Consider the following 27,184-nt stretch of genomic DNA (forward strand, 5'->3'; position numbering starts at 1 on the left):
CAGACAAAGGCTTAATACGAAGACTCTAGCAGCTAAATACTGAGACTCCTGGAAAATGTCTATCTAGGATACCCTCCTTCTTTCTCCTTCCCCTGTATCCCACCCCTGTGGGAACTGGAGGAGATTCTTTATAAAGAAGTCAGAAACCCTTGCTGGTCTACTGCAGATCACCCAGAGCTATAACCAATAGATCCCAATCTACTTTCCACCCCTGTCCTAGAGCAAGCAGATATTCTTACAGCTGTGAGTCACTTCAACAGCCAGTGTGGTGTAGTGGTTAAGAGCGGTAGTCTCGTAATCTGGTGAACTGGGTTCGCTTCCCCGCTCCTCCACATGCAGCTGCTGGGTGACCTTGGGCTAGTCACACTTCTCTGAAGTCTCTCAGCCCCACTCACCTCACAGAGTGTTTGTTGTGGGGGAGGAAGGGAAAGGAGAATGTTAGCCGCTTTGAGACTCCTGGAGTGAAAGGCAGGATATCAAATCCAAACTCTTCTTCTTCTCTTCTTCTAATACCCTTGGCTGGTCAGATGAAGTGATGTCATTAGTAATGTGGTCCACATTTGAACTTGCCTCAAGATTTTTTGTGTTTCACATAGAAGATTGTCTGTAATGCTTATTCTCTTGCCCCTCAGCAGAGCTATGCACCTCTCTATGACTTTCTGTTTACTTTTCCTCATCATGCACACACTTAGGTTCAGTATGTTATGTGGAGCTGCTTATTTCTTTCAACTGAGAGTCTAGACCTCAGATCACTTTTTTCTTCCACGTTGGCCCAGCCAATATATGCACACAATATTCCCTGTCTTCCTTGATAATAAACTAGTTGATTGTCTAGGTAGTTTGCTCATTCCTGGTGGTTACCTAGCTAGCATTGCAACATCTCAGAAACCTCACATCATAGCTTAGCAAAGTCCCACACTCTCCCAAAGCATGTCCCTTGTGATATATCTTTCGTTTGCAGCAGTTATGTTGAAATCCTTACTCACTGATTACATTCACAGTTAGGTCTCAGTAAGTCTGCCTAACTTACCTTTCAGAAAGTTCTTTCACCCCAACTTGTCTCACAGCAATGCAATCAGAATAAATGATAGATGAACTGTGATTCACTTTGAAATAGTACTGGAAAATACTATGAGGGTCACTCACTGCCTTTTATTTAAGCCTGGGGCTTAAGAAGAAAGGTGGCCACTTGTAGAATCCCATAAAAATGTAATACATCTGCATTTTTTTGTACATTCCAGTAACTTTCAAGGAGTGCAATGCTTATGTCCTTTGTAGATATTATTTCAGAGGAAAAGATATTCTGCATCAAATCCTGAGCGGTTCCTAGGAGTAAATTTGGTGACAGACTGATAAATTTATGGGACTGAAGGATCAGGTTTTCTCCTTATCCATTGCTCCCATCTGATGACAGTGTCTGAGAGGGCTGCTGTGAAGCTTGAGAGTGTCCCTTGGTAACAAAGTTGATGCCCAATTAGGTTTAGAAAGAGTGACAAAGAGTTGATGCCCAATTAGGTTTAGATAAAGCTCTTCTCTGTAAACCTCAATTACCTGTGATGCCTTATGACATTCAGCATTTACAAAGTATAATTACACAATACTGTCTGACATTTAACGTCTATGGATAATTTCAAAGCCTTCTACTTCAAAAGGGCTGCTCATGAGCAACAGTAATCACTTCAATTAGCTTGGCACCATTACAATGTAACAAGACCATTTGACTGCCTATTAGAACCAGCCAAGCTCTTCGAGTGTGTTAATTTAGCAGTCATTGCTAATTTCTGGGCTTTACAACATTTGCATAGGAGAACATAGCCCTTTTAGCCAGAAAAGGAGTTTCACTCTTGTAGCAACTCCCTACCCTAAGAGGGATTTTTATGGTGTTGCTGTTTGCAGCCAGAAATATATTTCCAACAATGTTCTTTGGTAAACAAAATTATCTCATTCCACCCCAGCAGTTGCTGTTTCAAAACTCCAGATCTTGAGTCCAGGTAATTGATATATCTAATGAACTCATTCAGCAGGAGTGAGATCACATGTGGTTTAAAGTAGCACAGTTTTGTTGAATTACATGAAATTCTCAACTGATTCCATTAAAATCAGGGGTCTGTTCTGCATATCATACTACTAGTCACGCTGAAATGACTGAAGAAGGGACCATTGGATATAGCCTTGGATTTGGATGTGAAAGGCAGAGGGTGGTGGTCCTAGCACAACATCACCATGGTTTTTGCTGATGTCTCACTGTCTCTCATCTTGCTCCTCAGCATTTATGACTGAAACAATAACAGTGCCAACTTGGCCCCAAGATACCTTGAACAACAACAGAAATTCACTCATTCTCTACTAATGTTAAAATAAAATGAAATAAAGTAGTTTCCAAAGGATCCAGTAGTGTAGGAAGGGGGCAAGGGCGCCCTTGGCGACACTGGGGCTGCAGGGTGCTGAAGCTGCTGCCTCCCTCCCTGCCTCCCTCTGGGCCCAGAACTGTCCAAAAAAAGCAGCGTGACGAACGCCACAGCTGGTGTGCACCGGCCTACAGGGCACCCCAGCCACCGCCTTCCAGTCCCTCCTGGCCACCCTCCCAACTTGCAGAATACCCTAAAGAGTGGTCCAATTTGCCCTGTATGTAACAGCCCATCTTATTGTTGAAAATAAGGGCTCTTTTGTGTTGCCAGATAATAAATAGAAGTAGCTGAGGTCGCAATGCCTGCAGGAAAGGCTCTGCTAGCCAGAGGGTAACCCCTCAGGGCAGAAGCGGGGAAGCTGCTGAGCAGCACGGCTTGTGAGGGCAAGGAGGCCTGGTCGAGAAAGTGAAGCGGGAGCCAGAAACGTCACACTGGGCCTGGAAGAAGGCGCCTGCAGTGGCTGCTGCTCTTGAGGGGCAGTGCCTCTGAAGTCCTCTCAGTGGGCCACGGCACTTGCACCCTGTCAGTGAGGAAGCGCCAGGCCCTGTGTAGCCACTGCTGCCATCATGCACGATGCCTTTGAGCCGGTGATGATCCTGGAGAAGTTTGCTCAGGCAGTGAACCCCATGCCGCTTGCCCTGCCCACCTGGGGATGCCCCACCCACATGGTACGGCACACACACCTCCACAGGCACCAGTGGGAGCTGCTATGCCAGTGAAAGGACCTCCACAGAGCTGTATCTTCTCTTCCCATTATAGCTTCTGGAGAACATTGATAACACATTTCACACATTCAAACCTACAAAAGTTACATGGAACTTTGTGACCTTTTTAAAGGCACAAAATCAATAAGCACAAAACAAAAACATGTTTCAGCAGCTAGCTATATTTGTTCCAGATACTTCAGAGCTAGTTTGGGAGTTCACAATTTCGTCAAAAGTCTTATAATTTGGGGCTTTACTTAAATCACTTATTGTAAGCTTGTAGTGCTTGGTGGAGGCTTTAAGCAAGTAGTTTCGGTGCGACTTTAAGGTACTTCTAGTCTGCGGTGATTGGTGGCACTGGAACTGGTGAGGTGACAGGCAGAGGCGCCCAAAGAGCATGGAGCCAGAGCCAATGACAGTCAGAGCCTCCTAACTCAGATTCTTGTCCCCGTCCTCTTCCCTGCTGAGTACTACAAGGCAACACTGAGACTAAGGAGGGGGAAACTGATAGGTAGTTTCTACCATTTGGACTGGATGTAAGTAAGAAGGCAGGCAGTTGGATCTGGCTGAGGACAGACTGAGGTTGGTGGGACAGTGCCCCATTCACCTTAACAGATCACCCTCCACTGTTTCTAGCCATTCTGGTTGCTGACACTCCACAGCAGGGGCCAGCAAACTTTTTCAGCAGGGGGCCAGTCCACTGTCCCTCAGACCTTGTGGGGGGCCGGACTATATTTTGAAGGGGGGTGGAAATGAACGAATTCCTATGCCCCACAAATAATCCAGAGATGCATTTTAAATAAAAGCACACATTCTACTCATGTAAAAACATGCTGATTCCCGGACCGTCTGTGGGCCAGATTTAGAAGGCGATTGGGCCAGATCCGGCCCCCGGGTCTTAGTTTGCCTACCCATGCTCCACCATCTGCCAGTAAGGACATGCCCAGCTCCCACTCAGTCCCTGCTCAGCACAGCACCACAATACATTCATGTGTTATCCTGTCCTGTTTTACTCTTAGCTTCCCTGCACAAGCCACATCTGCTTCAGTTACAGCTGGCGCAGTTTCCCAGGATCTGTCTGGAAGATCCCAGTGTTACAAACAGAGACATTTCAATCTAGATGAACAGACCTACTCTGTTACTGATCCACACAAAAAATGAAAATCATTCAACTCTGACTAAGCTATAGGTTCCATTGTATATTATTTGCATATTGAAATAAATATGAAAGCGCTTTTACTTTTTAGAATACTTAAAGATAGTCAGAAATCAAAGCAGTGCAGGAATGTATGACGTGCTGGTGCTGGTGGAAAGCATGAGCATAAAACAGATTCATCAGCAAAGAGCTTAATGGGGGAAAGGTCATATCTGTTCAATATTGAAAATCTGCTGTAATTTATTCTCTGTGACAATTCTTCCAATCTTTGGGAAGATACAAGTCCCATCAGCAGTGTATTACTACTACCTATATTACCCTTCTGCTGTCTGTTTTCACTTATTGCCTTAAAATAAACTGACTGACCTATGATTGCTCTTTTCAGCATGATTTTCACAGTCACATCCTCATCTCAGGATCCTGAATAATTTGCTTTGTGTGGTGCCTATTTTTATAGTTCTGGAGCCAATATTTACATTCCTGGTGCCTGACCTCAAATATGGGGAGGATTGTGACAGCACAAGCAGAAGACTGTAAAAATTCATGGGAAGGGTTAGCTGTGATGTAAGCCTAGCAATTACCTCTGCATGTGCACAGAGACCCTGCCAAACCACAGTCAATGCCTATCACCGTTGGATTGATGGCAGGGATTCCATGGCACTTGGGAACCATGAATTTTGGTCTGAATTCATTTACTTATTTATTTGCAGTATTTATAGCCTGCTCCTCATAGAATATTTTTGAGAAGGGGATAGAGTAATAAAAATAATCACAGTTCCCAAGTTCAAAACAAGCAGGCACTGCTGTTGGAATATAAAAGAGAAACCTCAGGACCTATGATTGACAGGTGGCCATCTCCTAGAAATCAGCTGGATGAAGTCAGGGTCATGAGCCAGTGGAACCTGCAGTCTCATGACTCATCCCTTTATGGGAGGGTCTTAGGATCTCTGGCATGTGACTCATGTGGGCACATGTACTTACTCAGCAGGATTCAGCTTATAAATATGAAAGCCAGGGGAGCCAGAAAGGGAGAACCCAGCATAGACCAGGATGGTGCTATGCGTCAACCAGCTCTAGTGGGGATTGTTCACTGCCATGTCCAAGGACTGTCAGACAGCAGATGGAATGTAAGAATGAAGCAGTCTGGGAAGGGTTTTCTGCTAGTTGTGTTTAAATGCTCAGCAGTCTGCTTTGCTGAGCCTGAACAGGCTCTAGGTAGGTTGATTGTGCATGTTTAAGTTGAATACTTGCTGTACAAACTTATAAAACGTACAGCCTTAGCCCCAAAGCATAGTTATTGTCTCCAAACCCAAAAGAGCTGCCTTTGGCAGAACATTTGACGTAATCAGCGGGAAATAGGTAAAATAATTCATATAACCATCCAAAGAGCAGGGGTGAGGTATGAAACAATTAAGTCCAGAAACCAGAATCACCTCACGGCACCATTGCACAAAGGAAGGTCTCTAACAATGTGTGTCACATTGCAATCCTATATGCTGACACTGTGACACATATTGTTAGATGTCTTCCTTTGTGCAACGGTGCAGTGAGGGGATTCCAGTTTCTGGACTTAATTGTTTTATACTTCATCCCTGGTCTTTAGATAGTCTTACTTCTAAGTCCCATGCGGATGATACCCAGCTTTACCTCTCCTTTAAATCGGAACCAGTGAAGGCAATGAAGGTCCTGTGTGTCTGGAGGAGATTGATGGATGGATGGCAGCTAACAGATTGAGGTTGAATGTTGACAAGACAGAAGAGCTGTACTTGGGACACAGGGGGTAGGTGGGGGTGGGGGACTCCCTGGTCCTGAATGGGGTAACTGTGCCCCTGAAGGACCAGGTGCGCAGCCTGGGAGTCATTTTGGACTCACAGCTGTCCATGGAGGCGCAGGTCAATTCTGTGTCCAGGGCAGCTGTTTATCAACTCCATCTGGTATACAGGCTGAGACCCTACCTGCCTGTGGACTGTCTCGCCAGAGTGGTGCATGCTCTGGTTATCTCCCGCTTGAACTACTGCAATGTGTTCTATGTGGGGCTACCTTTGAAGATGGATTGGAAACTACAACTAATCCAGAATGCAGCAGCCAGACTGGTGACCGGGAGCAGCCACTAGGACCATATAACACCAGTCCTGAAAGACCAACATTGGCTCCCAGTACGTTTCTGAGCACAATTCAAAGTGTTGGTGCTGACCTTTAAAGCCATAAATGACCTCAGCCCAGTATACCTGAAGGAGTGTCTCCACCCCCATCGTTCAGCCCAGACGCTGAGGTCCAGCTCTGAGGGCCTTCTGGCAGTTCCCTCACTGCAAGAAGCGAAGTTACAGGAAACCAGGCAGAGGGCCTTCTTGGTAGTGGCACCCGCCCTGTGGAATGCCCTCCCATCAGATGTCAAGGAAATAAACAACCATCTGATTTTTAGAAGATATCCGAAGGCAGCCCTGTTTAGGGAAGTTTTTAATGTTTGATGTCTTACTGTGTTTTTAATATTCTGTTGGGAGTCACCCAGAGTGGCTGGGGAAACCCAGCCAAATGGACGGCATACAAATAAAGCAACAACAACAGCAACAACATTACTTGTTTACCTGGGCATGCACACCTTTCAAATATATTGTATTTTCAAAGTACAAGTTTTTAAAAAAATACCAGATTTGCACAAAAGAGCTGTCATCATGCATATGTGTGTGTTTGTGTGTGTAAGTATATTGTGTGTTGCTGCAAGCCATGTTAAGCTGTTGTTTCTTCCCTTTTCAGCTTTCTGTCTCCTGCACATGTGAGGGCAAATTTAATTCCTGTTTCTAATGCAGCCATTTTGTGCAAGAACAGTTCCATGCAAAAGAGCAATTTTAAAAGTAAAAAATGGCACATGTGAATGTGACTTCAACAACAACTGGTGGAAAAGGGCTTCCTTTCTTTTGGGCTGATGGAAACAAAATGGAAGTAGGTGGTGTGGCAATAGACAGTGCCACACATGCAGGGGTGAAGTCCACCCCCCCCACACACACAATGAACTTCAGTACGTCCCCATTTAGGTAACATGCTATTTTATATTGTAATTTTTTTCACTTATCAAATAATCCACAGATCAGGAAAATCCCAATGGGGGCGGGGCGTGTGCACTGCCACTAGGATGAACGCCACACACAAAAGCATAGACACAAGCAGCTCCAAATCCACATTAAACTCCAATGGAAAAAGGTCCCACACCTCCCACAGTTATACCCTCTCTTTACAAAAATTCTAAGCCCCCATCTCCCTTTTAGTATCTTCTTCTTATCCCTTAAACCACCTTCATTTTTACACCTGCATGCTGAAGCCATGATGTTCACCTGACTACATGCATATTTATAGTTGTTCTTCCATCAGTGTGCATGATACTTTGCAAAGAGCAAAAGGACAAGTCTCCGCCCCCAAAGAGTTTACAATCCTAAATTTTACAAAGGGAAAACCGCAGGGAGAAGGGAGGGAAACGGAGGCAGGAAAAAGAGAGAGGTAATGCATTATTTCAATTGTATAGACTTAGCTATAGAAATAAGGGGTCTGCTGTATAACTCAAAATAAACACAACTGGATGTTATAAAGGTATACAGGCTTCACCTACTCAAGTTTCCTCTCCTATGACAGAAGACTCTTTTTCTTCTTCCTTTTTGCATCCTTTTCTCCCACCTGGCTAAGCAATAAAATTTGTACCTGCTTAATCCCAAATAATACAGAGGGAATAGCTGAGAATGGAATAAAAATGGATGCCTGGGGATGAGTAAGCCTCACAACATCCTTGTCACTCTACAATAAGCAGCTGTTACTTCCAGTCTTATTGCACATCTGTTCAGCAGCTGGCAGATATCGTGAGTGAGTTGAGTCAAAGGCAGAGGGGGGAGCATCAGGGAAGGCTAAGGCAGCTTTCCTTGCCTTTAAACTTGCCACCTCTTCCTGGGGGGTGGGGAGAAGAGTCCTAACATGTAGGGGTGTGAATTAATTTGCCAGCCTAAAATTGCCAGTGGCCTCAAATTGAGGTGGGGCTGAAGGAAACACTCTGACTCAGAGTCTGCTTAAAGCCTTGCAGGAGCAGCAGCAGCAGCAGCAGGCAAAAGAGGATAGTGACTCCTGCCTGAAGGGCTTATTTGATCAGCTGGAACATGATCTACAGTGACAAGGCAGCGATGCACAAGTGTCAGAACTTTTTAAAATCAGAACCTCCCCACACTTCGTGAGTGCTTTTTAAACATCTAGAGGCTAAGTGCAGTGTTGGGGTGGGGAAGAACCAACATCGCGTAATCTACAGCACTGCCACCCCCCTCCTACTTAGGCAAGGGCTTAAGAGAAAACACCCACAGTGAAGATTTGTGTGCACACACACACACACACACATGCATGTGCATGGACTTGCACACTGTGTGGGCCTCTGTGTGCAGGTAAGAGGGCCAAGAAAGGAAGCAAGGAAAGTCAAGCGCCTAATAAAATATACATGAAGGGGAACCCATTTAATTTAATCACCATAAGTAAGTTGTAAAATCACTTCATCACTTCATGTCAGATAAAATATTCAATGGCTTTGCCAACCCTCTCCTGTTCTTTCAGCTGAGGAGACACAGAGTATCTTTGTCAGCAGAGGCAGCTGCTCAAGGGGCTGCAAGGAGACCTGCCATCTGTCTGGATCTGATCAGCTCCACTCCGATTCAGGCGAGAATCTTCCATGTGAGCAAAATGCTGAAAGAGGAGGTGGGGTGAGTGAAACGCTCAAGCTCTGCACCAAGACTAGCAAGGGCTTCTTCTTTTCAAGGCCACAGCTTCTCTCTCTCTCTCTCTCTCTCTCTCTCACACACACACACACACACATTTATAGCTGTATAGTAATGACAGCATCAAACAACACTTTAGACAAGTTTGTTCCGGATCCCAAATGGATGCAGTTAACCACCCAAATCTATTTGTTACAGTGACTAACAAAACAGAAATTTAAAATTCTTATATTCTTATATTCATCTGTTGCTGTGATAAGAATGATGCTGTTTTGGCTTGTACCAGTATCTCTTAGGCTGGTAGAATGACGGCCTTCTGAAGCTGGATTCCATCCTCAAGCTCTGCAACTTCCACTTTAGAAACAGCCTCATTTTTTATCAGAGGAACTGCTGAAAGTGGAAGCCAAAATGTTTTCCGCACCGCACACGCACACGCACACGCAGGGTATATCTTACTATATAATATTTTCGTAAGAAAAAATGTCATCATGCTGCAGTTCACATGGCCACCAATATGTGCCACTGCAAAATACAGGATGAAGACAAACGTAGTGGTTGCCCACCTCAGCCAGCAGAGGCTGGTGAGAGAGTGGGTGGCCAGGTGGCAGAGCAGCTGGCAAAAGCCTCGGTGGCTGGCAGGTAGAACAGTGGAGGCCCAGCAGCAAGAGGAATGGGCAAAATGAAGCTATTGGACTGGCCATGTATTTTCACTTGCACCAGGGGCAGGGCAGGTTACTGGTGAGCTGAAAGAGTCAGTGGACTCAGCTACACAGCTGCAAATAAAACATTTTAAGGGTGTTGCATTATATCAATATGTCACTAGATGGCGATGGTGAACGATGGCAAATTCAGTATATTTTTCAAAACATTTTTTAAAAAAGCATTTTCACAGCATTTTTTATGTGTGTCTAGATTCCACCGGTGCGTCAGTGGTGCCAGTGAGTAATATGGAAACAGGTACCACCTTGCGTTCAATCCATTGGTCTCTGTTTCTCAGGGCCAAACTGTGTAAAATGAATAGTATGCAGCTACACCTGCATTTTTACTGCAATTAATTACAGGTGTCGGAGGGCTGTTGTTGTCTGGACTGCAGCACATGGAGGGGGCAGGTTGATCCCTCCCCTCCCCAACCATGAATCAAATGAAAATCAATCCCCTGCCCTCCGTCTGGTGCAGCTATAAAACAAGACCTTTCGGGACTGATTCCAGACAGAATTAAGAATTGTAAGACACTCTAAGCTGAAAAAAGCAACAGACAGGGATTTACTATGGAGAGCTAACGTGACATTATGATCAAGGTATCATCAGAGCACCACAGTAAATTGAACCTCATGGGACACTCGGTTGCAAAAGGGTGTTGTAGCCTTGTGGTTCTGGGCTGTCTGCTGGAGGTGTTCTGTTCCCATGTGCCACTGCAAAGCCAGAAGAGAGACTGGAAGTGGTAATAGCTGTTACTCAAATGAGAACTGCCCTCATTCTCAGCCTATACTTCAGAGAGCAAGGGAGCAGCTATTGCCATCTCCTGCCTCCTTTGCTCAAAGTTATCATGATCTAGCCCTCTGAGAGTTGGATTCATACATGTGAAACTTTGGTGGCACTGACCTGAAGTCTGAGGGAGAATTAGCCTCCAAATTACTAGATACTTGGAGCTCCACACTTTCATTTCCTTTGAGAATTATACCCACTTTATGAGATCTGCCTGCCTATTCCTTTGGCATAACATCTATAATAGCTCATCTTCTGTTATTTCTTCTCTGTGGTATTCTGGGGAACGGTATTCAACGTGCCTGTCCGTTTTTCACTTTTAATTTTTTTGCAGCAATTCTTTTCTGTCTCCTTAAAACCAAGCAATCCAACATATTTCATGCTGAGCAAGGTGTGTGTCCTTAGCTCACTCCTTGTGTGTCTCTCAGACAATGCAAAAGAGTCTATTGGTGTTGTTTTCATTGTTGTTGTCAGCATCCGCACCGTCTTCTGGTTTATGAGCTAGGTCTTCCCATGTTCAAAACAGAAACTGTAAAGTACTTTTAAAAATGGAAAGAGTTACAGCAGTTGATGCTATTGTTGTTAGCGGTCATTCTGCAAAGAAACAGAAAAGATGATTGTAACTTTAAGAACTGTTTCTGTGAGTTCTGGGTGTGGTTTTCTAGGCTGATTAGGTACAGATGATTACAAAAGGAGGGGAAGTTGCAGTTTGAATTTGCCTGCAAAAGAGAACACCCGCATGCGTTGTGTTTGTAAGGTTGTAAATAAAACGCTTGCTTGAGTATTTTACACCTGTCTCGCGGTTCTGTAGTCTGCTGCCAGGAAGATACAGCTCCAAGAATTGTGTGCTCTTGTGATGTGGTGATCATGTTGTCCCAAGTCTTCCGCACCCGCTCACCTCACCCCTGCTCACCTCTTCATTGTGCACCCAGTGATGTGAGGCTCTCATTATGCCTCATTTGGGGAAAGGATTGAAAGGGGTTCTCCCTCAGAGCCAGGAAATCTGGGTGAAGGGTCCAGGAGAATGCCTGCACCACCACCACCATTTGCTACAGCAGCTAGAAAGGCTTTTTGAACTTAGAATTATAACTTATTCTAAAATTGTACCTAGAGAAGATTACATTCTAGAGTGGACTGAGATTATCTGCAGCAAAAAGGAAAAAAAAGAAAAAAGTGCCAGCTTCCATGAATTGTAGGTTTGCCTCCAAATGTTGCAGCAAATACTGGAGAGTTGACTATGGACAGGCAACAGATTTAACGTACATTGATTTTGATGGAGAGGGGATTTAATTAGGGGAAAATCAGAAAGACTTCAGGACCTTAGCTCTTCCTGAATGTTGTCCTATCATCACATTCTTGTGTGTGTGTGTGTGTGTGTTTTCTTTATCTGATTTTTTCAAACCATCAACACAATAAAAACCAAAACAGGACACATGAACAACCCTTATAGCACACCCAAAACATCACAAAGTATATATTTTGTATACAGCAGAAACCAAAATTTATAAGTTTTAAAACACTTTCTAAGCTGCCACTGCAAAAGTCAGCAAATTTGGAGTCATTTTCCTGGCCTCCTTGCCCAGAATGACTGGCTCTGAAGAAGGAGCCCCTCTGCCCTTTCTCGAAGTGAGGCAAGGCAGGGAGGAGTTGGTGGTTGGTGTTGAGGGTGGTGGTTGTGGTGAAGAAGACACCCACTCTGCCAACTCTAATGCTGCAGCAAAAAGAGGAAGCTTTTCTTTAAGTAAAAGATGGGCCGGCAGAGAGTAAGATGAGGAGGGGTGGAAGAAGAATTGTAGGGGCATCGCTGGCAGAAAGAGGAGGGAGCAGCTATGGTGGGGGGGAGAAGAGGAGCAGGAGGAGGAGGAGGAGGAGGAGGACCATGTAGGCAACACAATCCTTTTCACCAGTCCTGGATACTGTTATGAAACTGAGGGGTTTAAATCCAACTTTCCTACCTGAACCCCTCCCCCCCGTCCATCATTCCATTAAGCCCAAGTCAATTTGATAAAGAAACCCACCATAGTATATTATCCTTTTTTCCTAATCACGCTCCTCAGAAAGATTCATGCTATGACACTATGCAGTACAATTTGAATGAGGAGAAAGATTTTCTGTTTGTAAATTCTCCATCCAGATTCTGAAATCAGTATTGGCAGAGCCAATTACAGAAACTGCTCTGAAAAAATAACTACAGTATTACTGAATTGTGCATTTTAAATTTTTTGCTGTTTTATTTCATTAGACTTAAACCTGAGATGTTCTTGACCATGTAGTTATGAACTTTCAAGTTATTTATTTGTGGCCTTATTTCTGCTTGTCTGCTATCTTTTTAATTCACTCTCCCCTTTTCCTTTTTTTTAAGGGGACAATCTAGCTTTAAAAGAATTCATCCACCTAAAATGGACAGCTAGATTTCACTTTCCTGTGAGAAATTATTCATATACAAGAAGCAGCCCCTCCTCACCTCTTATCAAGAGCTGGAAACTCTTCATCTCAAACAAATTGCTTTCCTGGCATCAAAGATGCTGGATTTGCTAAGGTCAATACACTTAAATGTTCTGTAATGGCACCTAGAGCTTAGATTCAATTGCTTCCTGAAAAAAAGCATAGACAAAGTATTCATCTTTTTAGTCGTGAGCAATGCTGCTAGAAAAAGTAAAATACACAGAGCCTCTTTTGAAAGGTTGTGTGGTCACCAGCAGTGCTTTTTTTCTAGAACTCACCATGAAGTTGTTACAGTAAGTGCCACACATTTTAACAACAGCAAAAAATGTGCCATTACTGCTTACTCTTGAGTACCCCCTGAAAAAAAGCACTGGTCGCCAGGTATAAAATGTCTGATATGGGTGGCAAAAGACATAAGCTAAAATACCAGGACTGCTACAGAATCACCGGGAAAGCTGCCAACACATGGAGGGAAGAAACCAGGGTCCCACCTGCTGTCCCCTCTCTGCCATTCATGTGCTGAAGTGAAGCAGGAGTGGCTCGTGTAGAGGGGAGGTCCTGCACACCCGCATTCCCATCAGCCACACTGCTGTGGCCAGCGTACCTCTGCCTGAAACCCTGGAGAGCCACTGCCAGTCAGTGTCAACAGTGCTAGATACACCAATGGACTGATTTGGTATAAGGCAGCTTCAGGTGTCCCTATAATCTCTGGTGTCTATCTAGAAATTAAGCCCTGGGACTAAGTCCTCCCGTGTCAATGGGACTACTCCCAGGAAGGCAACTAGAGAACTGAGACAGATTGCCATTTCTCCAAGTGCTTTACATAACAGAAGTGCACCAGGAGAGCCAGCTGAAGGCCGCCACTTCAAGAAAATCATAAAAACATAAGAAGCGCCTGTTAGATCAGGCCAGTGGCCCGTCCAGCCCAGTATTCTGCTCTCACTGTGGCCACCAGATGCCTGCAGGAAGCTTGCAAGAAGTATTTGAGCAAAAGAGCACTTTTGTGGTTTCCACCAACTTGTAAAATCCTTTATACACTGTCCTATCCATGAGAAATATTCTCTGGCTTTTCATCAAATCACGCAAAGAAAAAACAACACAGGGAGGCAAAAGGCACCACCCCCAAACTGTACTGAGAATGACCTGCCCCACCACCCAGACAGACAATTAACATGCCCACACTTGCCAAGTTACTCTCTCACAAAGAAACCTGCTGCCTGTCACCTTGCATTCTTGAAGCGGGGAGAAAGCAGCTGGGCAGCCGCTTGTACACACTGTATGACAGCACCCTCTCCAGAGACCTGCTATTATTACAGCCTGCACCTCTCCTCATGTTGAATTAACTTGTTCTGACTGTGTGACAGTTCTGACGACTACAGAGTCTGATGCAAGCGGCTCAGGTCACATGCTGCTGCATGCATGGACTGTCACTAACTGTGCCACTAAAACTAGACAAAACCTTGTCAAGGGAGATAAACTTCTCTGGAGACAGAGGTGACTCAACTCGCAGCACAGTTTGCAAGGTTTTGTTTAGTTCAAGGACAGTATCCACTGACAGAAGACTGGATGTAGGCAGGAAGACACACACATATATACAACTAGATAGATGCAGGGAGGAGGGGAGAGATACATAAAGAAAGGGGGATTTCCATGCAAGAGCAAAGATGCCTACCAGGGATTTGCTGTCAACAAAGCAAGCAAAGGCCAGGAAAATAAAACATCCCAATTTCCAGCAACCCACCCACCCCCTCAGCAAAGCCCTGCCAAGACATATGTCATCCAGAAGGCAGAAAGACCTTCAACTCACCAGTTCTCAGAAATTAAGAAAGCACAGCAAGCTAACATGGATTTACACAAGCACACACCAACATTCCCCACAGGCATTCCAGTCTGCTGAAGGTCAGGCAGTTTTTACTCAAGCCACCTCCATCTTTCAGGGCCCTGGCTGGGGTCCTGTCAGAACCATGTCAGGAAAAATGCTGAACATGTTCCCCCACCATCACACTCCTTCCCTTCCCTTTTCTTTTTAACTCTCCATCATACATCCAGTTGGAGGTTTTGATTGAAAGCTTGTCTCCCCATTGTTGGGGACACAGTCGGATGGCATTGATGTGCTGACAACATGCTCCCAAGTCTTTCAAATCACTCCAGGGTTGGAAATCGTCTTCTGACTGTGTGTTCTGTTCCTATGTGAAATAGATTAGTGATCCCCAACAGCCCATCATAACAACATTATCACTAATTGAATACATTATGCCAGTCACACTCCAAAGGGAATGCAGTGTATAAAGCTCAGCCCTAGAGGTAACATCTTGAAGTCTGCAATGGCAGAAGTGAAAAAAGGAATTTGCATTGCTATTCCCTGGACTGAACCTCTTATGCGATACTAGAATAATAACGCTAAGCAATCAACCAGTTTCAAAACTTGCTTCTCAGTTAAAAAGAAAAGTGCATGTAGCATTGGAAAACCACCACTGACCAAACGCTCAACCACATGAGGCCTGCATTACTGGTATTATACGCACAAGGCCATGCCGTCAAATTCTGAATTAATAATTCCAATCTGAAACATCCTTGGTTCCAGTCTCACAACCAACCAACTTTCTCATCTTACTCATAAGCAGGGAGCTTTATTGTCTTATATATTTAAAACATTTGTATGCAGCGATTTCACAGTGGTGAGCAAACAAATCAAAGCAATAGCTAAGAACAAAATGAAATTTTACAAAACACCCATTTAAAAGCAAACAAACCAATAGACACCTCAGAACACAGAAACAGTAAGTTGGCAACTAAAGACTTTCTGGGGGGTGGAACTTCCAGAATGGCAGGAGGGGGGGGGGCTATGTGTTCCTCTGTCCAAAGAGGAAGCTGGGACTGCCATTGAGAGGGCTCAGATCCTCATAGCTTTCCCATGTCATGGAAACTAGAGGAGGATCTTGTCAGAAAACCTTAAAATGCTAGGCAGAGGGGACAGGACTCGTGCAAGTCCATAGGAAGCTTCCTTATACTGAGTTAGACCATTGGCTCATCTAACTCCGCGTTTTACTGAGTTCAGCCACTGGTTCTTCTAGCTGAGGGCTAGTCAGCAGTGGCATTTCTGCGTTTTCCACGTGCACAACGGGTGGGAGCAGAGTCAGGGTACAGAGGGTGAACAAGACCCACCACGCCAGCCCAGCTGTTGCCACTACCGGGTGTGCACAGGACACGGAGGGTTCATGGGGCCAAACTGTGCTGCCTGCCCGTGCAGGCCTGGCCACCCACCCCGGCCCTTGGCAGACAAATCTCCCTGAAGCTGGTCGGGCAGCCATTCTGCAAGGCAGCTGGGGATACGGCAGCAAAGCCAGGCTGGGCTTCGGACCCCAGAGACTCCAGGGTCAGACTGGGTGGGATGGGGATCCCTGCACCTCAAAACTGTGCGCCCAGGGGTTTGGCCCCCTGCCCCCTGCAAGTCAGTGTGATGTGAGATCCCAGTGTGAGGTCCCTTTGGTGCTGCTAACACAGCAGTTTGACAGGAGGCACAATCCATTGTTTCTTGAGACAGGTAAATGCCAATAACAACAACAACTTTGACCTCCATGACATAGGTTATGAAATAAACCCTACCCAATGGACTAGACTGTGGTCTAAACCTCCCTTTCAATCCATTGCAGCCAAAAGAAGGGAACTCACCTTGAAACTTATCTGCATGATCTACACAAAGGAAAGTAAGGGGTGTGTGAGCATTTTTCCTGCCAGAGGCAGTTCCCTGGCAAGCACTGATCAGCCCAGCTCCATTAGGATTGTAATGGAAGGACACTTTCTACTTTAAGGCTTGGCTTCTAGACCCTTAATTGTCTTGGTTGCCCAACTCTGCACACATTCCAGCTTGTCGACATCCTTCCTAAATTGTGGTACCCAGAATTTGACACAGTATTCCAGGGGTGGCCTGACCAAGGCAGAATAGAGTGGGACTATTAATCTATTGAGTTGATGCAGCCTAGAATAGCATTCACTCCCCCCCCCTGCTGCATTACACTGTTGACTGTGTGTCAGGAGTCCTTGCTTCCTGATCCTCGGACCCTTGGCTTCGTGACTCCTCGCTTCCTGACCCTCAGACCCTTGGCTTCCGGACTCCTGACTCCTGTTCCTGCTCCCACCCCGCCGTCTTGCCCCCAGCCCCAACATCCTCTGCCAGGACTTTGACCTCCCGTAAAGTGGACCATGACACTGTGGTCCACCAAGACCCCTAGATACCTTTCACATGTACTGCTAGTAAGCCAGCTGTCCCCAATCCTATATTTGTGCATCTGGTTCTTCCTGCCTATTGTCCCTATTGAAATTCATTTTGTTAGCTTGTGCCCAGTTCTCCAATTTGTTAAAGTAATTTTGCATTCTGATTCTGTCTTCTATGGCATTAGCTACTCTTCCCAGTTTGGTGTCATCTGCAAATTTGATGAGCATCCCCTCAATTCCTTCATCCAAGTCATTTATAAAGATGTTGAACAACAATGGGCCCAGGACAGAGCCCTGCGGCACCCCACTTGTTCCTTTTTTCCAGGATGGCAAGGAACCATTAATGAGTACTCTTTGGGTTCTGTCAGTCAATCAGCTACAAATTCACCTAACAGTTACCTCATTCAATCCACATTTTACCAGCTTCCTCACATGAATATAATGGGGGACATTGTCAAAAGCCTTACTGAAATCAAGATACACTATGTCCACAGCATTTCCCTGATCCACCGTTTGTAATTCCACTAAAAAAAAAAAAAAAGAAATCAAATTGATCAAATTGGTCTGGCATGACTTATTGTCTGGCATTTTTGAGAAACCCATGCTGGGTCTTAGTAATCACAACATCTTTTTCTAAGTGCTCACAGACGTACTGTTGAATTATCTGTTCTGGAGTTAAATGCTATTCTTTCCTTGCATATAATATTTATTTCTTGGGGGTGAAGGATGTATGTTCCTGGGCTCTTCTCAGCACAAACATATAAATATAATAATAATAATAACAACTGTGAGAATGATCAGGCACATACCGGAGAGTAAGTTTTATTGAACTCAATGAGACTTACTGCTGAGTAAAAATGCTTAGGATTGCAGTTACCTGGGAGTAAGTGGGTTGGCTACATTTTCCTTCAAAATTACAGGAATGGACAAATACAAAGTGCTTTGTATGTTAGCACAACATTTCATTCATTTCGTACACATATTTTATAGCTGATTGTATGCAGCAGTGCCCTCTTTATGTATTCACGTGGTATAAACATGTATGTTGTCCTCTCATCCAAATAGACACACACGCACAGACAGTGAGAGAGAGAACAGACATATTATAAGCAAGAAATACGCCAAAGTGCTTATCTTGTGAACTTGCCATTTAAATTGTTTAATTATGACAAAAGGGTGAGGAGATCTGATCTCTTCACCACTCAGAGATCAGAGCTTAATCCCTTGAGATGTGGAGGAAAGGAAAAGGAGAGAGGATAGTTCCAACTCTGCAGTTTTATTTATACCCTGCCCATCTGGGTGACTTTCAGCAAAGTATAAAAAATAATAAAATGTCAAACATTAAAAACTTCCTGACACAGGGCTGCCTTCATATGTCTTCTAAAAGTTGTGTAATTCTTTATCTCCTTGACATCTGACACAGGGAGGGCACACCACTGAGAAGGCCCTCTGCCTGGTTCCCTGTAACTTCACTTCCTGCAGTGAGGGAACCGTCAGAAGACCCTCGAAAGAAAAGCCCCAGCCTCCTTCAGAGTGAAAATCATGTCGCCGGGCAAGAGTGGCTGCACTGATGGCTTGAAATATGTCAGTGCTTTATATTTTAAGTCCTTGATGTTATGGAGTGCTTTAGATATGGCATCTTTGAGTCTATAATGCTCGAAGCAGATGACAATATCATGCGAGGCTTCACCAACTCTGCTTCTGCCTCCAGGAACTCTGTGTGCCCTCTCCACATCTACTATTGACAGTTGGGTATTTATATTCAAGGTAAGTATCCAATCCACCAAGAACTGGGCCATATCTTTCCCTTCCTGGTTTTCTGGCAGGCCTCTGATTCAAAAACAAATTACATCTGTTTCTGTCTGATTGTTCCTCAAACTTCAGATCGTCTGCGGCCTTATGCAATAATTGCATTTCAGATTGATTAGTGGTGGCAAGATTCAGTGCTTCGTTTGCAGTTTGAGAAATGCATTTCAGTTGATTTGAAAAGTCATCAAATTTCTGTGCAAGTGATGCCAACATGATGGTCCAGTCACGCTTTAGGGCTTGGAAAATTCTTTCTGTGTAGGCATCTGAGTCAGCCTCCATAACTGCTGCCATTTTCCTGCCTTTCTGCGAGAGACTGTTGCCTTTAGCCATATATAAGTGAGGCCTTGTCTGAGGCCTCAGATATTGAGCCTTCAATTTGCTCTTTTAAATCAAAATGTGCAAACTTACTTGGAGATTCTTTAAATCATTGAAACGTTACCGTTCCTGGTGTATACATTTTTTTGCTGTTCCAAAGCCTATATGGTTGTCCCTCAATACAATTTTCACCCCGTCATGTTCAGAGACATAAGATTATGGCACCGTTTAGCTTTGCAGCTAGCCACACACACCCTTTTTCATTTTTTCATAGATGGAATTATTACAGCATGAATCCTAACAGCAATAGATATTTGAAATATAATTAACATTGTGTTGATCCTTCTCCTTTCTCCTAAAATGTGTGGGTGTGCTTTATCCATGAGGAAAAATGTATGTGTCTCTGAAGCTTATATCCAGAGAAATTAATAGGCCGCAATTCCCTGTTTGTAAAAATAGGTCTATCAAGTAATTTAGTTCATCTGGTTGTTGTGAGGATATCAGAAGGCCAATGTTAAGTACATTGTGTTTTTTAACATGTATGGAAAATACATACCATTCAAGAAAAATTATCCTTAGTATTTCATATGAGCTACCCTATACTAACTTGTTAAGTTCCTGGCTGAATCCTGCAATACTTTGATGACCAGTCTTTTAAAATGCCTGTATCTTGTATCACTTTATTTATAGCATATTTTCTGCCAATTAAACAAGGTTCATCAATAGTGCCTCTAATTCATATCAAAGTGCACTTCGTAATTATACTTTCTCAGGATGTGGTCTTAGCATGATAAAAAACAATTGGCTGCATATAAAACGAATAACCTTGGCCTTTTTGTGTGTGTCCAAAGGTTTTGTAATATTCTTTGTTCCATTCCATTCTTTGTCCCAAGAAAACTGGGGCTCCTCCCCACAACCTGTTTATTGGGCATTTCATCCTGATTTGCTTGCACAAAGCTTATATACTGTACTATGTTATACTGTACTATGTCTATTCTTTGCTGAAAATTTGCTCTGATTTTTTGTGGGGAGGTTATATAACAATGAGCTCTCATCCTGAATTATTTGCCCACTGTTCATATGTCTTCCTATTAATCTTTTGTTCAGCCCACCCTTTTCACTACATTTTCCCCTCACTTTCCTAAATGCAGAGAACCACTTCTTAACTGGATTTGTTGCACAAGGCAACAAAACACTTTAATGCACTTTAACTGCATGAACCTAAATTTCTGGTATGCTCTTCATTTCCTCCCACAAAACACTGGCCATCTAGAAGTGACTTTGCTTTCAACATGCCAGTCTGTCTTACCAAGAGTTCTGTTTGCACTAGATAGCTCTTAGGCACAGTGATGTTCCACACATGCTACAATTAATGCATCATCACATTGGTCAGTAGTACTGATGATCTTGTGGGGAAAGAGACACTTCAATGCAAATGCCTTTATTCTTTCCCAATTACACATTCTCAACAACAAGACACCCAGACAGTTGTGTACAGATGAACCCACTGTGAATGGTGCAGAGGGATCCTCCTAGTCAAATGGCAGAGGAAAACTAGATTTCTTTTCCCTTTGTTATTGTGTAATGTATCATGGAAGGTGAGGGATGTAGCACCCCAACTCAGGTGAAGGTAAGGTATGCAGCACACCTACATAGGTGAAAGGAGTACACATTCCATGAAGTCAGAGGCCATGGGTGTTGGATTTCAATTAAATTAGAATCGTTCGTAGTGTGCACACATACCTGAAAAACAGGAAGTCTGAACACTCCACCCCTCCATTTCCCCGACACTTTCTCCTGAGAAAAACCTACGGTTTAGAACTGAATCGGAACAAATGACAATCATTTTTATTTGCTTTGTTTCTTAAAATCACACCTTTTACAATCTCTTGCAAAAGCAATACAAGTGAAAAAAAGCAAAGAAATAGATTGTGTCCCCCTCCTCAAGTTCACAATCTGTAGGAGTATTTCTTGATTTGGTGAGGGTATTTAATTCTCTGCCTGGTAGAGATAGAGAATGGGATGGGGGAAACCTTGCTAACAAAATGCACATGTAGAAGACAGGAGAGCATCAAACAATCCTGGTTTTTCACAGTAACGGATCACATCTATTCAGAATGTTACATTGCCTTTGCTATTTAGTAGCAGTATATCACCAAAGGAGTCAGATAAAGTCGGCATCCTCGTGTTTCACCCACACATATAAAATATTGCGTAAAGTAGACACGTTTGTCTTCAGCCATTTGCTTCAGAGCAGAAAACAAACTGCAAAGTGGATCTCCATTTAAGGCCATACCTCACCCAAGTAAACCCCCATTTAACCTGAGAAACATCCAAACGATGTCTTTCCCTTGTGGCACTTAACACAAGGGCAAGTGAGTATGGGCTAGTCAATACTTCGTTAGAAAATTTGGTAGTGTGGGTGGGAGGAGAGAGAAAGTTACCAGTCCTGAAGGACAATCATACACACACAGCTACTCCTCCTGCTACCATTTTTGGTTTTCCCTCCTATCAGAGGAAGAAACTGAAAAAGGCCACTGCCCCTTACTATTTCCCAGTTTGGAGTTTGAACCAGTCCCCTCAGCTCATCACCCATATTTGTGTTTCCCCTTCTTTAACATGAAGAAGGATCTGGCAGGTCAATAACTAGCATTGTTTAATGTCTTGAATCACTCATCATAGCCATGAGGTTACCTGTGTGAATGCAATTAATACAGAAATCTGTGAATGCAGAATTCAGCAGCCAGGTTGCTTACTATGGCAAGATGGTCTGAGCACATAACACCAATACAGGCATGACCACATCGGCTGTTAGTTTTGGGGCCTAATTCAAAAAGCTGGTTTTGACCTATAATGCTTTAGGCAGCTTAGGATCCCAATACCTCAACAACCACGTCTCCCCATAGGGACCAACCCAGACCATGCATTCTTCATCTGAGACCCTGCTCTGTGTGCCCTGTCCGAGGGAGGTGCAAGGAGTGGCGACATGAGAATGGACCTGCTCTCTCTGGGTGTGGCACACCTGGCACCAACACTATCTGTTTTTAGGCAGCAAGCCAAAATATTATTATTCACTCGTTCCTATTCACTTTGATTTGGTGCATATCTGACAGTGGGCTAAGGTTGAGTTGGATCTGGCTATGTGTGTTATATATCTTATATATATTGGGTGGTTTTATCCTTGTTTTTAATGTTCATTTTTGTAAGTTGCTTTGAGTTTCACTTTTGGGGAGGAGCAACTAATTAATAAAATAAATGATAATAATAAAATAACTAATGTGCATGTTTCTGGTATGAGAATAGCAGTGTCAGAGAAGGCTGAGCACCATTGGAGCCACAGGATGGAGAAAGGAGGTTTCACTTGTCTCAGTCCTGAAAAAAGTTGCTATTTTCATTGGAGGGGAAGCCTGCATTGGGGGATACTAAGTATCTGCATAGCCCAAACATGCATTTAAATTGCATTTTGGCCCTGAGCAACCTGATAAGATTATATTTTGCCACTTTTTAAAATGAAACTGTGAGAATGAAATACTTTCCAGTTAATTGTGTGACAAATGGGGAAAGAAGCAGCTTGAGCTATAAACTAATAAAGTCAGGGTGAAATTAAGTTCACTTTAAACAAAGAATTCTGGCTTCAACTAAAATCAGTTAGCATTCTATAGGAGGAAAACATGGTGGAATGATCCTCAAGTGCTCCTTTTGCAAGCCTGAAAAAGGACTGGACCAACATTCTAGGTTTACTGGAATAATTGTTAGAAGGTGTACAGTTGCATGCAGCGGGCTCCAGATTTGAACCCTTGCCATCTCCAGTTAAAAGGGTCAGGTAACAAAGGATATGAAAGACTTTTGCAGCAGTCCCTAGACACCCAGCACTAGGAGAAAGTGATGGGAAACCTGTGCCCATGTGCTGTTTGACTCCAACTTTCACCAACCCCGGCCAGTTTGGCCAACAGTCAGGATGATGGGAATTATAAACGAACAATCTGGAGTAGAAACTTGACCTTAAGCACCTTCCTCTGCTCCTATACCATGTGAGAATATGATGTGAAATAACATGGCAAGGGTGGTTGTGGCGTTTGGGTTGCGATGGCTGTTCTACATACAAAACTCTTCCCTTGATTATTGCAGCCATTGGGTGAAGAATATGAATGAGTGGGTGCATCTTGAGAACATCCATAGACCCTCCAAGTGTCCCTATTTTCCAGGAATAGTCCCGGATTTACAGACACCGTACTGGTTTCTGATTCGATCCCAGAATGTCCTGCTTTTCTTTAGACCATCCCTGTTTTCATCGGATAAATGTTGAAGGGTATGGAATTATGTGACCCCTGAGCCAAGGGGATAAATAACTATACAACCTTTAGAAGACATCTGAAGGCAGCCCTGTACAGTGGTACCTCAGGTTACATACGCTTCAGGTTACATATGCTTCAGTTTACAGACTCCGCTAACCCAGAAATAGTGCTTCAGGTTAAGAACTTTGCTTCAGCATAAGAACAGAAATCGTGCTCCGGCGGCGTGGCAGCAGCAGGAGGCCCCATTAGCTAAAGTGGTGCTTCAGGTTAAGAACAGTTTCAGGTTAAGAACAGACCTCTGGAACGAATTAAGTACTTAACCCGAGGTACCACTGTATAGGGAAGTTTTTTAATGTTTAATGTTTTATTATGTTTTTATATATGTTGGAAGCTGCCCAGAGTGGCTGGGGCAACCCAGTCAGATGGGTGGGGTATACAGTGGTACCTTGGGTTACAGACGCTTCAGGTTATAGACACGCTAACCCAGAAATAGTACCTCAGGTTAAGAACTTTGCTTCAGGATGAGAACAGAAATTGTGTGGCGGCGAGGCAGCGGCAGTAGGAGGCCCCATTAGCTAAAGTGGTACCTCAGGTTAAGAACAGTTTCAGGTTAAGAACAGACCTCCGGAACGAATTAAGTTCTTAACCCGAGGTACCACTGTATTATTATTATTATTATTATTATTATTATTATTATTATTACTACTACTACTACTACTACTACTACTACTACTACTATTGAATAGGATGTCCCTATTTTCATTGGAGAAATGTTGGAGGATCTGTATCCAACAGCTTGTCTTTATCCTCAGAATGTCTGGAGAGAGCTGGTACAATATTGTTGAAGAAAACACAGCATATAACAGCCCTTTCCTTTCTTAAAAGAATCATCGGAATCATCACATGGCAGGAAATGGTGTCATATGATTGAGTCTTAACAGTTGCCTGGGATAAGAGAGTCTCTGGGGAAATTGAGATATGAAAGGTTTTGTTTGTATTTAGCTTTTGATGGTTAGTAAGCAAAGGCCTATTGCTTGCATCAGCATGTTGCCAATTCTCCCACTCCCTTCTCGCTCTCCCACTCTCCTCCTTTGAGTTGTCTGATAATGTAACCATTTCCTGTTGTAAACTGACTGAAAAAAGCTTTCTGCAGTCCCCAAGTGCAAATCAATACAAGTCATCGTGATTCATAAAAATAAGACTGTCAACATTATTGTTCAATTATTGCTGTGTTAGAGGAAAGACTCTTCAGGTACTGAACTTATTGCTACTAATATTTATAATCTACACTGAATGATGCTAATGAAGGAGTGGGTGTGCATTAGGCTGAGATGCAATGCTAGCTGATTTATACTGAGTCTAGATCTTATTGCTAATGTTAAATCCATTAAAGTATCTCTTGGATTTGCTTTAATGTACTCCCCTCCACGCAATCATGCTTAAACAAACTCGTTTACTTAGTCTCCAATTATTGGTTGGATATTTGCGTTATTACATCAGGCTGACAAATAAGTTTCGGAATAGTTCTATAGGAAGCACTTCAAACAAAGATGTCCACTATACAAGGATGGAAATTTTCAGACTTATTCTGAATTTTCTATGGACATACAGTTGTGCCTTGGAAGTCGAACAGAATCTGTTTCAGAAGTCTGTTTGACTTCCAAAACGTTCAGAAACCAAGCATGGCTTCCGATTGGCTGCAGGAAGCTCCTGCAGCCAATCAGAAGTTGCGGAAGCCCTGTCGGATGTTTGGCTTCCAGAAATAGTTCACAAGCGGAACACTCACATCCAGGTTTGCGGTGTTCAGGAGCCAAAATATTCAAGAACTAAGCTGTTTGAAAACCAATGTACAATTGTAATAGGTTTTTTAAAGGATAGGAAAGAATAAAAATGTACACTGTTTTACTCTGGATCAGAAAAACAAGGTATCAGACAGATTTCATATGGAGGTATACTTCACAAATAGTAAACAAAAAGATCATATCTGGAGTGCCTTCAATATTTTTCTATACTTTTCCACTTATCTTGAGAAGAATTAGAGAAAACCATCTACACATACCCCTATACTGCAGGGTCAAGTAATGCACAGGTAGATAAAGGCAAAGGACCCCTGGACAGTTACGTCCAGTCAAAGGCAACTATGGGGTGCTACACTCATCTTCAGACCAAGGGAACTGGCGTTTGTCCACAGACAGCTTTTTGGGTCATGTGGCCAGCATGACTAAACCATTTCTGGCACAACAGGACACAATAACAAGTGCCAGAGCACACGGAAATGCTGTTTACCTTCCCACTGCAGAGGTACCTATTTATCTACTTGCACTGGTGTGCTTTCAAACTGCTTAGCAGTTGTGTGACAGTCTGAGGGGTAGGTGCAGTGTCCCTTTTGGCTCCGGGTCCACACAGGGAGGGACGCGGGTGGCGCTGTGGGTAAAACCTCAGCGCCTAGGACTTGCCGATCGCATGGTCGGTGGTTTGAATCCCCGCGGCAGGGTGCGCTCCCGTCGTTCGGTCCCAGCGCCTGCCAACCTAGCAGTTCGAAAGCACCCCCCGGGTGCAAGTAGATAAATAGGGACCACTTACCAGCGGGAAGGTAAACGGCGTTCCGTGTGCTGCTCTGGCTCGCCAGATGCAGCTTGTCACGCTGGCTCCCGGCCTCTTGAGCGAGATGAGCGCACAACCCTAGAGTCTGTCAAGACTGGCCCGTACGGGCAGGGGTACCTTTACCTTTACCTTTACCTTTACCTTTACCTTTACCTTTACCTTTACCACACAGGGAACACTATTCCTTGATGCCTGTCTGTCATACAGATTGCTGGGGTTCAGGAGCCTGCCTAGTGTAACTCACTTGTTGGCAGGACAATACTTGTGAAGATGGGATGAGCCTCTTTAACAGTTTTGGGCAGATCAGGAGCTTATTGGTTCTGTTGGATTGTGGCCTATGGAGATCAAATATAAACATAGCAGGAGAAAGGAGGAGGTGGGAAGAGGAAATGAGCAACCAGAAGGAAGAGTGAGAAGTGCTGTTTGAGTGCTCAGGCAGTGTTCATGCCTCAATCTTCCACCCTGCAGGGGGCAGAAGTGGTAGATTGTGGCGGCTGTGGTCATATTTAGCTCTTAGAGGTTACTATGGGACTGTGTATGCAGGGACAACTTGCTCTACTAATGCATCTGGACTCTGATTCAGCAAAGCAAAAGTGGTGACTTTTAGTGCCTAGCCCCCACCCCGGATGCTTTCACAGCACATGAGTGTTTGGCCCACAATAACAATGTCTGGAGCTCAGCCTTGACTCAACTGCATGGAGGAGGCTCTGCTATTAGTACAGTGGTACCTTGGGTTACTTACGCTTCAGGTTACAGACGCTTCAGGTTACAGACTCCACTAACCCAGAAATATTACCTCGGGTTAAGAACTTTGCTTCAGGATGAGAACAGAAATTGTGCAGCAGTGGCACAGCGGCAGCAGGAGGCCCCATTAGCTAAAGTGGTGCTTCAGTTTAAGAACAGTTTCAGGTTAAGAACAGACCTCCAGAACGAATTAAGTTCTTAACCCGAGGTACCACTGTAGAGGCAAATGGTGATAGGAAACCAGGGCAACTACTTTTGAACTTTT

At 43.9% G+C, this 27,184-nt stretch overlaps 1 long non-coding RNA gene across 1 annotated transcript in view; it reads right to left on the minus strand.

Annotated features, from left to right (window-relative positions):
* LOC310745102 overlaps positions 1-27,184 on the minus strand; it is a 169,085-nt gene that overhangs the window by 122,454 nt on the left and 19,447 nt on the right. The window lies entirely within an intron of this gene.

Source organism: Podarcis filfolensis, assembly GCF_964270895.1.
Source record: "Podarcis filfolensis genome assembly, chromosome: 11".
Taxonomy (NCBI): domain Eukaryota; kingdom Metazoa; phylum Chordata; class Lepidosauria; order Squamata; family Lacertidae; genus Podarcis; species Podarcis filfolensis.